Source organism: Peromyscus leucopus, chromosome 1, assembly GCF_004664715.2.
Source record: "Peromyscus leucopus breed LL Stock chromosome 1, UCI_PerLeu_2.1, whole genome shotgun sequence".
Taxonomy (NCBI): domain Eukaryota; kingdom Metazoa; phylum Chordata; class Mammalia; order Rodentia; family Cricetidae; genus Peromyscus; species Peromyscus leucopus.
Window position 1 is genome coordinate 141,650,514 of NC_051063.1, and position 15,541 is coordinate 141,666,054.

A 15,541-nucleotide genomic window follows, 5' to 3' on the forward strand; every position below is an offset into this window, starting at 1 on the left:
TAAAACTCCTCATAGAGTTAGTTCATCCAGGAGCAGAAGAATGTGGTGTCTACTAAGGAAAAACTCCAATGTTACCTTTTCAGGACAGAGCTCATGTCTAAATGATTTTCCAAATAAAATATGTGGGACGTAGTTTCCATAAGATTGCATTTGATATTTGGAAGTCAGTGAGGCATTGGAGGAAATGTGATCACATCTCCATATTGAGGACATATGCTTTACGGTGACCAGGTTGAACTTGGATATATTTATTCCAGTGAACTCCATGCCTCAAAGTGATGAGTTCCTTATATACCTCATTTTCTTTGATCTCCCCATCCCATCCCACAGCAATGATGACAGTGGCAATACTCTAGCTCATACTAAACTCTGATAAATGTCAGGAAGGGCCAGCAGAGTTCAAAGGCTCCACATGTAATGAAATGATAAGATGGAAACACGAAACACTGACTACTCTATTTTTGATCAGTATATGTTACATGCATATAGTAAAATAACTGATACTCCATTCATACATAAAATCATTACCATGGATCAAAAATAAAATAATTCAGTAACTTATTTTGATAAAATCAACATTGAGCAATATTTGAGTTTTTTTTCAGGGGGGTGGGAAGTGACATTTCAAGACAGGGTTTCTCTGTATAACAGCCCTGGCTGTCCTGGAACTCACTTTGTAGTCCAGGCTCGCCTCAAATTCACAGAGATCTGCCTAAGTCTACCTCCTGAGTTCTGGGAATAAAGGTGGGCACCGCCACACCCAGCCAACATTTGAATACTATCCACCCCTTGCACATTCCACAAAGCTTGTGAATCTTTCATCTTGAAATTCTGATTCAAGATCTTGTTTGCAACTTAGAATTAACCCTCTCTGACCGCAACAGGATAGTATCTAATCTGAATAGGGTTTCTGGGATTTTTAAACGTTGGTTTTTCAGGATGATACTTGAGGAGGTGTCCCCCACCCCCACCCCACGCCATCAAGGGAAAAATAATCAGTGGGTGCATCGCTTTGCTTAATTTGACATAAAGAATAATAAGTTTCTGTCTAATGTGTCTAAGAACATGAATGCCAAAAGAGCAAGTGGTTGTGATCTCCAAGCAGAGAACTAGAGCCAAATATATTCAAGTGCCCCCACTCCACTATGCCATTTTGCAGGCAACATTACAAATATTGCTGAAGAGAAGGTTTCACCAAGCGTCCCCAGTTCCATGTGGACAATCCTAGACACTCATTAGTCACATGACAAAAGCAAAGGGGAAGAGAAAGACAAGATTCTTAGATGATTTCTCTGTGCAAAGACATTTGGTGAAGATGGTCTTGTTTAATCCTCATGGGAGATGCATGACTGCTGACGCCGCTTTGTGGGAAACCTCAAGCTCATGGGAGCAAAAGTTCACAGGTGAGATGTTCTTAGTCTATTACTGAACATGGCAATGTTATTTATCATACAGCTTTTGGAGAATGTTTTCTGGAGTAAAAGAAATGAAGCAAAAAATACTGAAGAACAGAGGTGAGCCCCACCTCCTCAAGCAAGACCTAAGGAAACAGGTATGCTGAGACATATTCTGCAGTGGGGAGGCCCACCAAGAGAACACAGATTCAGAGAGGGCGTGACTCAAAAGACAAGAAAGCTTCATGATGGAGTGTGGGAAAGCACAGTTTTGTATTAGTGATGCTAGAAAAAGGCAGGTGCAGGTAGAAATTAAGGACCTGGAAAAGGAAGGGGTCACCAATTTTCTTAAAATGTCATCCTAGAAGGCACACAGGAAAAAAAATCAACCAAGTTTAGTTTAGGCAGGCATTGGCATGGTAGATGAGAGAGGGTGGGCAAAGTGATGGAGAGAGGAAGAAGGGGGTCTGAAGGAGGACCTGAGATCAGGAGCTCAGGTGAAGACTTAATTCTTGGAGGCAAGCAGTGGGTATATGTAAGACATAGCTGTGAGCCCATGTCACTGCTTCTGAAAGTAGCCAAGCATTTAGGACTTGTGACACCATGGAAGAGAGTTGGTGGGGTCCTTGGAGCTCTGTTCTAGAGGGGACCACTGTGAGCTTGGCCATCATGAAGTGAGCAGTGTTCTCTACTGCAAACACCCAATTTGAGTCCTGCTCCATCATAGGCAAAATGAGCAGTGGAGCCCTCCAATCATGCTCTGAGACTTCTGAAACAGTGAGACAAAAACAAAACAAAACAAAACAAACAAAAACTCATTTCTTCCTCAGAGGTTTTTTACCTCTTTTGTTTTGTTTGTTTGTTTGTTTGTTTTGTTTTTCTATAGCTGAATAACACAAAAGGGTGTTATCTAACAGAAAAGACATAACACTGAGTGAGTGTCTAAGTCCAATTAAAGCTTACTGTTCCTTCACAAATTTGCCTTATATTTTTTGTTCATCAGAATGGTGAAAATATCCCTCAATTACTTCCCAAGCATGATAACTGTGGATTACTTCCCCATGGCCGATCATGTGCCCACACATTCTTTCCACTCCTGAGTATCAAGGGCTTCTTCCTATCCAGCATCCTCTCCCTTCCTCCCATTAATTACAGTCTATCACTGGTGTGTAGCATATTGTGTTGTAACACCATCTTCTGTAGTCTATTCATGTGCTTGTACTGTGGCCAAGTCTCAGAGCCATACTACACATGAGGAACACTGATGCATCGTTTTATAAAACACAGATGCCTTGAATGGGGAGCTACTTGTTGAAGCCCAATGTATTAATGGGTGAAGAACACACATCAGACCTTCCTGACTGTAACACGGTCTTCTTTGCACTACACCCCAATCCCAGAGACATCTTACACTTCTTTTCGAGAAAACGAAATAGCTGTACTTGTTCTAGTGGAAACTGAAGTTGAGAAGGAATGGAGATGGTCACCTAAAGTGATGGGACCAGACATGTCTAGTCACTTCGCCAACCTCTCTAGCAAGGTTCTGAAGTCTGCAGTGAGAATAAAAGATGAAGGGGGCCATCCCCCGTCATGCCGAGCTCCAAGAATCTTCTCATAGTGTCTGATTAACACTCTCAGGTAATTTTTCATGCATTGCTACAGCCAAGAAGCTCAAAGCCAGATCACAGTCTTGGGATTCTCATGAAGCAGAGAGCTAGATAAAAGATTCTAACCTAAGTGTCAGCCAGGAAGAAGGCTCTCTCATCCTTCAGTTTCAAAGCTCAGTGTATAATCTGAGTCTTGGTTTTCATGTTTAGCCTCCTGTATCTCTTGATTTGTAGTCAATGTACTCTTATTCATCTGAAGCCATTTTCTAAATTATAAATTTCCTTCTCTCCCCCCTCCTCTTTCTTCTCCCTTCCTCTCTTTTTTCCTCTCTCTTCCCACAAGGTCATTCTGGATATCCTCTCTTCCTCTCTTCCCCCTTCTCTTTCTCTTCTCCTTCTCTCCTCAGCCCCTGCCTGCTTTCTTTTTCCCCCTCTCCTGTTCCCTTCCCCAATTCAGCTTTCCACATGATAAAACAAAATTATAAATTTCTATTTTCATTTAATCCAATTACTATACAGCAATGCAACAAAATACTGAAATTATATATGTAATTTGATGTTGATAAAAATATTTAATAAATCATATCTCTCTATATATGTGTGTGTATGTATGTATAATGATCCTAATTATTTGTATAACTTTATTACTCTAGTTAATTCAAGTTTTTTCTGTTTTTTTATTTCATTTCGGTCTTTGTACAAAATCACACACAAGAATATTTCTAGGGAAGTGATGTTCTTTTTCAGTGTAGGTACTTGGCTATTCTGGGTGTCTCTAATCTCTGGCGTTCATGATCGTAAGGATCTATCTAGCAGGCTTCCTTATCTCCCCTATTCTATAATCTCTTTGAGCAGTGATGCTGTTCTCACATTTTTACTATGGGAAACAACAGAGAAAGAAAATACATGTAAAGAAAGTCACTTCTAGCTGGGCGGTGGTGGCACACACCTTTAATCCCAGCACTTGAGAGGCAGAGAGGCAGAGCTAGGTGGAGCCTTGTCAGTTCGAGGCCAGCCTTTTCTACAGAGCAAGATCCAGGAAAGGCGCAAAGCTACACAGAGAAACCCTGTCTAAAAAAAAAAAGAAAGAAAGAAAGAAAGGAAGGAAGGAAGGAAGGAAGGAAGGAAGGAAGGAAGGAAGGAAGGAAGGAAGGAAGGAAGTCACTTCTTTCTTTTGAATTATTTTCTTTGTTGAAAAATTTAGCTGTAGAGCTACTGGGATCAGAGATTTTATTTTTAACTTTTTGAGAAAGAATCTCACTACATAGTCTTGGCTGTCCTTGAACTTGTGTCAATCCTTCAGTCTTAGCTGTCTATGTCCTGTGATTACAAGCATGTACCAACGTGTCCAGTGCAATGATTCTCTTTAATATCGTCATTTAGACACTGGTTAATTTTCCATTGTTATTATTTACCCTTTACCGTATACAAGGCGATAATTTCCTTAAATGTAGGTTCTACATGACCAAGTTTATTAAAATAGAGCAGTTTACATAGACTGCCTGTGCAATGGGAAGAATTGTTTGTGGCTTAGAATATAACACTTGAAATACTTAAGTCAAATTGTCTTTATATGTATCAGTAATAGTTGCATCACATACCTTGAATGACTTTGGAAAAAATCACCCATACATTTAATAACACATTTTAGAGTTGAGTGGTCGTAATGACACTTTACTGATTCATCTGCCTGGATCCTGGGTAGTGAGGAAATGTTCTTTGTGGATCCCTAAGATCTTTGGAGACATTATGTTTCACAGTAACTTCCTTTGTCTTATCTTGGTTGTTATAAACATTTGACATTACATTCAGAGACTGGTGATAAAGTCTAGAACACTTTTTTTGAAAAATGGATTATTAATTCACCATTTTGTCATGTTTAATGTTTGTATCTGTAGCTTCACAAATGTAAGAATCCCCATTGTTTTCTGGGATGAGTGTTTAGGTTGTGTGATAAGACACTGATACCAGCTTGCTGCCCAAAGGCAGATTTTGTCTCCCTGAATGTCACTCTGTTAGAGAGTCTTTGCTTCTTAATAGCCCTCTAATTGACTGTGTTAGATTCTTTGTTGGGTTATTGTTTTCTGCTACATGAGATGGTTCCTGGCATTTCCATTCCCTGGCCACCAGAAAGAAGCCAATCACCAGTAACACTAAGAACATCCTTTGAAGCCTCACTGATGACTTCCGCTGCTCAGTAGCCACATAGCACTGTGGACTATTGTTTGCTCCTGATAGCTAAAAGATCTCCTTGGAAGGCTCGTAAGTAAACACATATTAACAAGATAAGGGCAGCTCTTTCCTAAGGGGAACTACAGAAAGTCTTAGTCTCAAGTCAGGAAAGGAAAGGTAGGACATGGTTGACTCTAAGAAAAGTGAAGCCATACACACAGGAAACACACAAGACAAGTGAATGAATGTCTCAAGTTGTCATCAGTGTCACAGTGTTCCCAGCCTTTAATAGTAAACTACTTTGACCACAAGTTGAGTAAGATTTGGAGAACTTAGTGGTGCTAATAATGGAATATGAGAACACACCAGAACCATGAGAATTCATTGAAGAATCAGGCAAAAACTGTCATTGGCTTTAGTTGGGGGGATATGCATATATTTTTGCCCAAGAGCTGTTGCTTGTATATTCAATCATTTTCAAGAAGATTTTTGAAAATGTTTTTTGAATCCTCATAGGTATATACTAATTTAGGGTAAGAGTAGACATACATCAAGACCTTAGAGAAAGGCAATCCTGAAGAATGAGCAAGTGGGTACAAGAACATTAGTGAGTTTTTTGTTTTGTTTGTTTGTTTTTAACCCTGGCCTGGGAATTGAACCTGAGTCCTCTGGGACATCAGTCAGTCAGTGCTCTTTAACCATTGAGACACTTCCCTCCTCCAATAGTGAGCTTTTTAACTCCTGGGATGGATAATAACAGAAATGAAGACAGGGGAGGTGACTTCGTTAATGGAGTCTTTGACATTCACAGACACCCCTCAGGAGTTCCCCACTGATATTCTCACAACCCTGCAAAGGAAAGAACAGACTAGAGCACCCATCCAAATGTGCAATGGGTTTGTAGAAAATGCATCCAATGCTCTGGATTCTTAGTTAAAAAGCAACAATAAGAACAAACGGAGTTCACAGCATTGCCCCAAAGAGAGTTACTCTTTCTCTGGCATTTCGATTCTTCTTCGAGATTTAGTTTCATTTTCCGTGATTTCTTGGGTGAGTTAAATAACACTTCACTCACGAGTTAAAAGGGGTCAGTTTGGGTCCTGTCTCGGTGCTTTGGATCTTTCTTGCTGACCTGGAATTAGTGTGTGTTTTTCCAAGTGCTGCTCCAGCCACCCAGCACACTATAAAATATGTTTTCCGCTACGATGGTATTGCTGGCAGTGCATAAAACAAATGGCTGGGTCAGAAACGGCCTGTCTCCCCCTTTACAGGGATTCTTCTAGATGTGAGGTACTTGGGAGAGGACTTCCAAACTTGCTTCCATGCAGGTTTTTTAATCATAATTTGAACTTCAATCTACAGAAGCTATCCACTAATGAATGAGTCTATCCCTGGACAGCACTGGGGGTCGGGGGAGCAGTACTTGACTTCAAGTCTAAGATCTGAGCCCAAGGCACGATCAAGAAGCTAGGAACACCAAGCTTTAATCCAGCCCTACTGCAGATGGCAACCTGTCAAGTGGCTGATTACAAATGCATTTTTGGTTCCTAGGCTCAGAAACTATTTTTTTTAAAATGCATTCAACTACTCTAGCCCTTCTAATTAAAAATAATAAAAAAAAAAATAGGAAAGCTAAGGTTTGTGTACCCCTTGATGCAAAAGAAGACTCTTTATAGCCATGGATGAATGCAATAGAGATTTCTTTTCATCCCATCTGACCAGCAGTTTGGAGCTAGCAGCTTGGAGGTGACGGGACACAACTACTCTCTGGTCTCTTACCATGTTCAGGTGCAGGAAGGCAATTGTGGTTCCTGCCATCATGGCTATACAGATGTGGTCCCTGCCATCATGGCTATAATCCACACCACAGAAAAGAGGGTGGACCTTGGGGAAGAGTAGTCTCCAGAAGCGTGTTTCCTGTGCTCCTCAGTAGTCATCTAACCTAAGCAAGTATGAGCATTTGGTAGCTCCAACAAAGCAGAGATTCTGCCAGAGAGGAGGAAGGAGGGAATGGGTTTTACATGAGCTCTTACGAGTAACCATCTCTGAAAGCAAGATCCACCACAAAACTAAGAAAACGGTCCCACAAGGATGTTTGGTTCCAGTGCGTATCCCTACTTTATGTTTACCAGTTGAGAGTATGGGACTCATGCTGACTGGCCCTATGGTCATTTTAGCTGTCCTTTTTCCAGCTATGTAAAGATGGTGTGTGTGAATATCACACCCACAAAACGATTAAACCCAAGACTCCACTGTTTTGATGCTCCTTTACTCCTACAGAATTACTATTTTAAGTTACAGTATTTCTGCTAACCTGGTAGCGTTCTTCTGTTGGAGGCTGACTGTCACCACAGGTATGTATTATCTCAAGATCACCCAACAGTTCATTCTCACTGCCTACCACTACATAGGTAGTGAACATTAAATGCCTTGAAACTCACCGACTCAGCTTTGGAAAAGAGATAGGAGAGATGTATAATCTGCCCCTTCCTATCCACTAAATCCCCTCTCACTATGAAATTTTCATAACAAGATGTAGGTCCCCAATGAGGATGTGCACAATGGATTTGATTCAAATCTCCACAGCCACCGAACTGGCTAATGGCTGGATAATTCATCCCAGGTTGTGCCGAACATCTGCGATCTAGAAGACAGCACATTCCGACAGGTACTGAGTGGACCATGAGACAGAGTCAGAAGGGGACCTGGCAGGAAGGGCTGGAAAGTGATGATGAACAGGGGGTTGGCCAAACACAGGAAAAGTGTGATAACCCTATACTCAGGGTATGGACCTTTATAAAGCACAAGGTTTAAAAATGATGCTGCAAATGAGGAAGTGAGATGGTGAGATGAGAGTGTTGGGTTTGGAAATGAGAGTTTTATTGAGTGTGCAGATCGCTTACTGCACTCCCACTGTGGTTTTGCTCCGTTTCATATGACTTAAGTGTAAGGAGCACCTACTTTGTAAAAGGGCAAGAGGGTATCTTTCATAAATGCCCCTCCATCCCCCTTTTCTAAGTACCTCCTCCCTCATCCTCCCTCCAATGCTCTTCTTCTTTTACCACTAGGTCCCCAATTCAGGCTGGATTCTGGGCACATATTTTGTAATAAAGTCACTAGTACATTTTTTTTTTTTTACATGTGTCTAACTTAATGATTAACGACTTGTGGTGGTTATTTGCAATTCTCAACATAATTAGTTCAGGAAGCTTGGGGTATGCCTAAGAGGGCTTTTCGGTGATTGGTAACTGAGAGAGGAAAATATGCCTTGATGGTAGGTGACACCATCTCATTGGATGGAGTACTAACCTGGTTTTGAAAATACAAAAGGGGATAGAATGCCACGCAGCACCACCATTGAGCTACGTAAGTGTCCTGCGTCACCCGGATATGAATAAACCCCTCTTACTGCTGAAGCCACAAGCTTCCTCTGCTGCCAAGCCAGCCCTACGATGATGGACTGTATTCTTGAATAGGAGGCATTATGAGTCCTCCCTTCCTCAAGTTGCTTCTTGTCTGGTATTTGGTCAAATCAGTGAGAAATGTAACCAGAATATGGCTATTGTAACACTTTTTTAAAGGATGATGTTTCTTAATTACAGTTTTAATTTGAAGTCTTTCTTTACTATCATATACACTGGGCTTGCTTCTGTAGTATGCCATCTTGTTACTTCCTTCTATTTTTTAATCACTTCCCTGTTTTTATCTTTTCTGATTTTGTTGATTCAGGGCTTCTTTAGGTTGCCTAAAGTAGCCTGGGGCTCACTATATAGCTCAGGTTAGCCTTGAATTCACAACTCTCCTAACCCAAGTTCTAATCTTAACCCTAACCCTAACTGCCCAAGAACTGGGATTATAGATGCATACCACCAAGCTCAGCTCCTTTATATCTTAAGCATCTTGGTTTTTATCACTTGGAGCTTGCTGTCTTTCCCATCTCTTCATCTGAGAGGTTTTTAATTCACTCATTTGATTTCATTCTGTTTTGATTTTGTGGACTCACCCTCCACAAGGATGTTTTTTCCCATTGTGAAGATCTTCTGTAAAGTCAGTCCTGTGCTTTAATTCTTCAGGAAGGCAGGCTGAAATCACAGAGATAACTTATTTTTCTGAACTGGGAGGAAATGAAGAAATCCTAGTTCAAAGTTTACTCAAAGCCCCACAGAGTTCCTAAACATTTTTCACCCTGAGAGGATAATCACAGAAAAAGTGTTTTCTGATTGTCTTAGTCTATTCATCTGCTATGACAAGATACCACAACCTAGAGAGCTTAAAAACAGCAAATGTGTTTTCCTACTAACAGATATGGAGTCTAGAAAGTCCAAGATCATGCTCTTAGCAGAGTCAATGACAGGTCACAGCCAACTTTCTTGCTTAGAGGAGATATATTTTGCTGTGTCATTTAGTGACAGAAGAGAAACTGAGATCTCTTGGGACTTTTCTAGAAAGTCACTCATCCCTTCCACAATAACTTTACTCTCAGAATCTATAAATCCCTGGAGATCTGACCTCTAGATAAGATTACTGGTGGGTTAGAATCTCAATCTGGGAATTCCCAGGACTACAGCCATAGCAATGCTACAGCCTGATAAACAGCCTTCGTGATGAAGTAGAGCATTTCTCCCTTTTTGTTGTGGTTACGAAGGGTCTGGTCAACCATTTATTTATTTGTTATTTATTTTTACTGGGGAAACAACGAAACTATAATTCCAAATCTCTTTTCATCCTGATGGGGCTGGGTAAACCAGTTCTCATCAATGAAATTGTATTGACATGAGAACCACTGCTTCTAGGTCAAGGTGGTCAAAAGTATGGTCAACTCCTTTGTGAATCTCTCCCCACGCCAGTCCCCATAAGTTCATAAAGCTTTCATCTGCCATCATTGTCATATTGTCCTATAAGATCAGTGAGCAAGCATCAGCTTTTATTGTGCTATGCCACAGAGGTTTGAAGACTTATTTATTATTGCCACATAACCTGGACAAGCCTGACTAATATATTTGGACCACAAGACCCTTCATGATTTACTTTTTGCCTGTGTCTCCAGGCTACTGTACATAATTCTCTCCTTTTTCCTTATATTCCCAGCACCCCATAATTCCTCCAAGTCTTAAATGAAATTGTTTTTTTTTCCAGTCTGGAACACGTGCACACGTTATTTCTCTTAGAGAGACACACTTTGTTGTACCCATTCGCTAACTTAATATTTAGTTCTCAGAACATATTCCAGTTCTTTGGCAGGATCTCTCTTGTTCTCCATTTTAAATCGTGTCCCTTCATTGATCTTCTCTTTCATAGAACACTATTCTTTCCCCTAATAACATTTTGTTCAATACTTATTATGATGGTTTGCCCAGCTCTAGACAGAATGTTCTGTCTTGCTTGGAAAACAAACTGTTTGCTCATCATGATTTACATGACAAGGGTTTCATGCACACATTTATTAATGTGTTAACAATGAAGTTAACTTGTTGGATAATTGCACTGTTTATTTTGAAGTCTTGTAGTTGTTAAGCCCCTAAGTGAGGAACTTCTGCTGTACACTATTTTATGAAGTGTGAAGCGAGATGTCTCATGAGGATGGATAATCTAATAAGATCATGGTATGCTTTGGATATGGATTGAGGGACTTACCCAAAGCTTCCTGTGTCCCATGCTTGTTCAGCAGTGTGGTAGTGTTGAAATGGCTTAAAGCTTGTGGATGGGTCAGCAGGCAAAGGATCTGCCACCAAGTCTCACAACCTGAGTTCAATCCCTGGGCCCACAGGGTGGAAGGAGAGAACGGAGTCCCTCGAATTGTCTTCTAACTTCCACAAGCATGCTGTGGCACTTTGTACACACACACACACACACACACACACACACACACACACACACACACACACACCCTCTCTCTCTCTCTCTCTCTCTCTCTCTCTAATTAATTAATTAAAACATAATAAAAATTTTGAAGAGCATAGAGCTCAGTGGGAACCTTCTCCTCCTAAGTTGGTTAATGCTTTCCTTTTTGGAGTATGTTGTTCTTCTTGCAGCAAGTTTCAGGAGAACTTTGCCTCCTGCAGGTGCCTTCAGCTCCATCCCAAGCACCAGCAATCTAGTTAGAATAGCTGCCCTGGCCCCACCCCGGTCTCTTGCTTTCCCTGATGATGACACTCCAGTTTTCTCCACAGTTGTTTTTCTTTCCATTTCTCTGCCATGGTGTGAAGCATCACCATGCTGACACTGACCTGTTCACATGCTCAAGCCTTGAAAATGATGAACTAAATCGACTTCTCTCTGTTCTAAGTTACTTGTCTTCAAGAATTTTGCTATAGCAACGCAAAATTTACTACAGCAGGGACTACATAAAAGACTCATGAAATGTTCCTTGCAATTAGCAAGTATCTTTGCTAATTATTATAAAAACTAAACTCCTACTTCTGAAGAGCTGCCTGGCAGTGTCCTTTCAATAAGTAATGGGAGAGGATGATTACTCCACACCACAGAGATTTCCCTGAAATGAAAAAGTTATACATATAATGTTGCACATGTATAATACATAAATATCACACATACATGAAATATATTTCAGTAGTGAGTACATAGCTGTTGACTTTTTTCTTGTATCTTGAGCAATATAAGAACAGAATTTTGACCTGAGTCAAATCTAGGAAAACATAAATAATAGTGAAATGATAATATTGTACATGGCCTGGAATTATAATATCCTCATTCCAAGCAAGCATGGGCATCTCCACAATAGGTTTCAATTTTGACCAAAATTGTATTGCTCCTTTAAACATGCAATGTAACACCGATTATCCAGGAAAGCAAGTGTTTCTTGAAAAGATAGGTAATCGCTGATTTTCCTGATGTCAAAGAACTTGTTTCTGCAAATAAAGAAAAGAGCACACTCAGTAGAATCATTCTGACCTAAATCTGAAGAACTAACTAGGAAATGGACTCAACCTTGGCCCACTTTGGCTTATGGTCTCTTAAACCATACAACAAACAAAAATACAGAAATACTTCGATGCAAATGAAGAAAAACTAATGGCGGTCCATCAGGGTCAAACCTAGTGGGATTTGTGTGTGTGTGTGTGTGTGTGTGTGTGTGTGTGTGTGTGTGTGCAGACTAAACATATGAACTTGAGTGTGGAGACTCTAAATTAACCTTAGATGTCATTCCTTAGGTAGTGTCCACATGGGTTTTTGAGACAGGCTCTCTCTTGCCAATTAGCCGAGCCCGTGAATTCTGAGATTCACCTACGTCTGGCTCCCCAGTGCTGGGATTACAAGTGCATGTCACCACACCTAGCTTTGTTGTTGTTGTTTGTTTGTTGTTAATGTGAGTTCTGGGGATTGAAATCAGATCTTCATGTTTGGGAAGAAATTTACCAATTGATTTGTGTTCCCAGTCTGCAAATCCAGTGTTTGAAGTTAATAAACACATGTAAGACTCAATAGAAATATATGCAAATCCAACATGTTTTCAAGAGAGTATTTTGTGTGGGTGTATGTGTTTGTCTGTATGTGTTATGTATGTCATGTGTTTGTGTGTTAAAGACTTGCTATTTAAACATTGCAAATCCCTCATTCAGAAGCTAAAACACCATATCCAGATTTAAACCCCAGAACTGAAACTGATAGCTGTGTGTTGCCCTAACAGCTGATATTATTTCTCATTCTCAACTTCATTTCTCTTCAGGCTGTGAATATAGAAAAGACACAGATCTGAGAGATTAAGAAAACACCATTCTGAGTAGTTTGCAAGGAGCTGGAGTCCTCCCTTCTCAGGGACCAACTACCTGCAAACCAAGAGGATTTCAACTGCATTGAAATTCACACCACTAACTAATCTGGTCCCTGACCTCACTCACCTTTCCAGGGCTGGGTGAGGCCTCCTCTGGGGACAATCTGACCTGAGTCATAACAGGGACTCCTCAGGGGAACACTCTCTGTGAGGTGACTGCTTCCTCTGGCCCCACACTCCTGACCGGTCTAGCCCTACTGCTTTTATTTATCAATTTCCTTAGTACACTTAAATTAAAAAGAAAAAAAAAAATGGTAGGGTTGTTCAAATACGGCGGGGGAATGGAGGAGGGGAGAGCGAGGCGAGTGGCATTCTGGATAAAAAGAACAACCCTGTCAAAACATGACAGCCGACCCGATGCCTGTTTTATACTATTCGTAGAAAATGCCAAATTCTGCAAATAGTAACCACATGTATGTTGGCTTTGCAGACGCAATGCTCTGCCGCAAAATGAGACATTCTTTATTTTAATGTGTCATCAGAGGCGGTGAAAATATCATGCCAGCCTCCCAGGCTTCACCCTGGGGCGGATCTGGAACACATCTCCATCCACATAACAGGAGCTCCGGACCCTGCGGACCCACCACACAGAACGGAGATTCGAGTCACAGATCTATTCCCTGGACATTTACACGCGTAGTCAAAAGATCGTAACAACGACTAGCTTGTTTTGCCAAAGTGGAGGAGTGGGGGGAACGGACAGCTTAGGGGAGCTGCAGAGAGCGGAATGGCAGCACTCAGACACCCGCAGGCCCAGCAGCCAGTGCTGGGATTGGAAGGGCTTTGCATCCAGGCTCCCTGGCTTGCTGCTCTCTGGCTTCTCTAGACCCACCAACGCCGGCTGGCTTTTTAGCTCAAATCCGGGATGCGATTGTCCTTTCTCTGCGTCTGGCTGGGATTCTTCTGCACCAACACTGAAAGAAAGGGCCAGTGCGCAGAACGGAAGAAGGGATAACGGGTTTGTCCTCAGTGGACCCAACTCGATGGCAACCAGCTGGCGCTGAGGCTCTGCTCTGCTCTTGTCCAGGAATGCTTGTAGTATCTTCTAAGTGACTATTCACTTTGAAGGAGCCTCTTGTTTATCTTCTCCTCTGACACAAATAGTCTGTGTGAACTGCAGTAAATCTCCCTGGGGTCTGGAAGCGCTTCGGTCCTGAGGCGTCTGAATTTTCCTCCCAAGACTGGCTGGCTCTCCCCTGTCCTCCCCTCCCCTCCTCCCCCAACCTGTGCTGAATACAGTCCTGTTTTAGACAACGTTTTCAAAATGGCTATACCAAGAGATCTCGTCAGATGCGTGGAAACTTCTGTTTCCACCGAGCCTGCAGCGTGTGGGCTGGCAAGGTGTCAGGGGAAATGGCCTGGGCCTGTTCTGCTGCCCAGCTGAAGGAGATGTAATAAACAGCCGGGCTTCTGTCTGTAGCCACCCGTCATCGTCGGGACACAGGCCCCAGCTTCTCCCTTTTAATGGCAATAAATAAATGACGGAAGTTTTAGGCACCACACTAGTGAATTGGTGGCTAAGCCTCGGGCTTTTATCTCCCTGACCTCTGTTTGAACTCAACCTTGGTTCCTAAGTGCAGGGCAGACAAAGTGGGGGTGGGAGGAAGGTTCCTTATCGACATGAACATCCCTCCCAGCTCAACATAAAGAAATATGATGCCCGGAGTGTTTGCCGGTGACTCGGGGGGCGACGGGGGCTAAGGGAAGATTTGTAGAAACCAAGCCCAACAGAGCTAAATGCCAGCTGTTATTTCTCCACGCCGGTCCACTGGAGTGAGAATCTAATAGAGAACACGCTGATTTCAATAGTGTTTACCGGGTGCAGGCTGTTCTAAGGCAGTGTGCATATACCACTGGGGTCATGCCGCTTTCAAAATACAAACGGTTTCAGTAATTTGTAAAAAATAACAATAATAATAATAATAATTAATAATACATATTTTCAACCTACACAAATTCTAGCAACAGTAAATACCTATTAATCCACCAATACTGTGTATAGTCTCTGTTTATCGTTTCATTTGCTCCTTAGAACCTCATGAAGACGTTCCATTTTTTTTCCTCCCTAATGTTTAAAGAGGGCATATAAATTATCTAAGGTTTTAGGAAATGGTGATGTCAGAAGAAAAATCTCAATCTGCTTAGCTCTGCATTGTATCACATCCCTGGGGGTGGGGGGGGGGGAAGAAAACACTTAGTGACTAAAGTGTGCCCATCCAATACATGATGAGCACCTCCTGTTCAAGATCCTACACACATGTAGACTGGCATTTCTGATTTTGCCTGTGGAGACCACGGGGCGGCCTGAATTTAAGATTATTTATTGTGTCCTCATCTGAAAGGAGAACAGAACAAGGCAGTAATGCTAGTCAATATCTTTCTGTCGTGGTGGTTTTCAAAGGACAAGAGAAAAGGGAGGTTTAGGAAGGAAAGAGTGCTATCTATTTCAGTTTATCTGTGTAATTATTCCTTTCTGTGTGTGGCATGTATGTATGTGTGAATGCGGACATGCATGTAGAGGTCACAGGACAACTTTTCAAACTAGGTTCTTGCTTTCCATCTCTCTGAGGCAGGCT